General features: G+C 36.0%; 1 pseudogene; it reads left to right on the forward strand.

Moving 5' to 3' along the window:
• The first annotated feature begins 1085 nt into the window (after positions 1-1085).
• On the forward strand, positions 1086-1204 carry LOC128249568 (5S ribosomal RNA; annotated as a pseudogene).
• Positions 1205-1942: the final 738 nt, after the last annotated feature.

Raw genomic sequence — 1942 nt, forward strand, 5'->3', positions numbered from 1 at the left:
ATATATATATATATATATATATACATAGAAAGAGATGGAGCGAAAGAGGGAAAATAGAGGTATGGTGAAAGAGGGAGAGAGAAAAATATGAATTAAAGTATATAGGATGTATTAACAAAAAAAGAATAGGAAGAAAAATGGGGAAGAATGAAGCGAATGAAAGAAAATAAAAGAATATTGAACGAAAAACTGAAAACAAAAAGGAAAGAACAAAGACTGTTGATAAAACAACGTAACAAAAAATATAAAGAAAACTAAATAGGAAAATAGAGGAAAACAGAAATATGAGCGAAAGAAACAAAAAGAAAGAAAGATATGAACGAAAGAAAGAAAGAAAGAATTGATAAAAATACAAAGAAAAACAACAACAAACAAACTAATAAATAAAGAATATGATAAAATTAAATAATCCGTAAGAAAAGAAAGCAAGCGGTCAAGATGGACGGAAGGAAGAAAGAAAAGGAAGACGGCAAAGTAAAGAAAGCAAGGAAGAAAGAAAGAAAGGAAAAAAGGTTGGAAGAAAGATGGTGGGGGTGGGGGGAAGTATGAAGTGCAAGTCAACAAAGGGAGAGAATGTAAGCAAGAAAGGTCTGTTTAAAGATATTAATTCTCTATCAAGTGTAGTTAATTACATCTAATGGAGTGAGGCTTATGTATTTAGTCGGCCTGACCAATGGAATCATGGGTAAAACTGCATCATGGGTAGAAGGGATCATCACCGTCATCCTCATTATTATCATTATTATTATTATTATTATTATTATTATTATTATTATTTTACTTTTGTTTGTTGCTGGTTGTTTTTTTTTGTTTTTTTTTTTACTTTTTATTTCTTCTACCACGTTGAATATGTTTAGATTACGAGGTGTTGTTACGATGACGACTGGACAAGTTCACTCGGTCTGTTTGAAGACGTGCGATCCTATTATCCAGCATCAATCATCACTCGTCAGTCATGAATCATCAACGTCAACAGACCTATTGTACTAATTAAAGGAAGAAAAAAAATCCCCTTCTGTCTGACTGTCTGTCTGTCTATATTTATATGTATGTATGTATGTATGTATGTATGTATGTATGTATGTATGTATGTATGTATCATGTTGGAAGCACCGGTTCTCGTCCGATCACCGAAGTTAAGCAACGTCGAGCGTAGTGAGTACTTAGATGGGTGACCGCATGGGAAACCTAGGTGCTGTAAGCGTCTCACACTTTTTGGCGCAGGAGTAGCTGTGTGGTAAGTAGCTTGCTTACCAACCACATGGTTCCGGGTTCAGTCCCACTGCGTGACACCTTGAGCAAGTGTCTTCTACAGAAGCCTCGGGCCGACCAAAGCCTTGTGAGTGGATTTGGTAGACGGAAACTGAAAAGAAGACCGTCGTATATATGTATATGTATATGTATGTGTATGTATATGTTTGTGTGTCAGTGTTTGTCCCCCCAACATCACTTGACAACCGATGCTGGTGTGTTTACGTCCCCGTAACTTAGCAGTTTCGGGAAAATCGACCGATAGAATAAGTGCTAGGCTTACAAAGAATAAGCTTTGGGGTCGATTTGCTCTACTAAAGGCAGTGCTCCAGCATGGCCACAGTCACATGTTTGAAACAAGTAAAAGAGTAAAAGAGAGTAAAAGAGATATGCATGCTTGTCGCTTCTATTTATTATTTATTGTAAATCTTCCACTGAGGAGAGAGCCAATTTCCGACAATGATACAAGACTTCATCTTTGGGATGTAGTTAACACAGACAAATTCACATTTGTGACTTCAGAAAAGTCTTGCATATTTTTACTGTTCCACTCACAGATTGCCCTTATAATGTACGAATCAGCCGGTCGATTTCTCTTTCTGAAAATCCCAGTTTATCCAGATTCTCCTTTAAGCATTTACTAACAAAACCTAGTGCTTTAATTATTATTGGTATGAATATGTCTGTCTGT

This window comes from Octopus bimaculoides, chromosome 15 (assembly GCF_001194135.2).
Source record: "Octopus bimaculoides isolate UCB-OBI-ISO-001 chromosome 15, ASM119413v2, whole genome shotgun sequence".
Classification (NCBI taxonomy): Eukaryota; Metazoa; Mollusca; class Cephalopoda; order Octopoda; family Octopodidae; genus Octopus; species Octopus bimaculoides.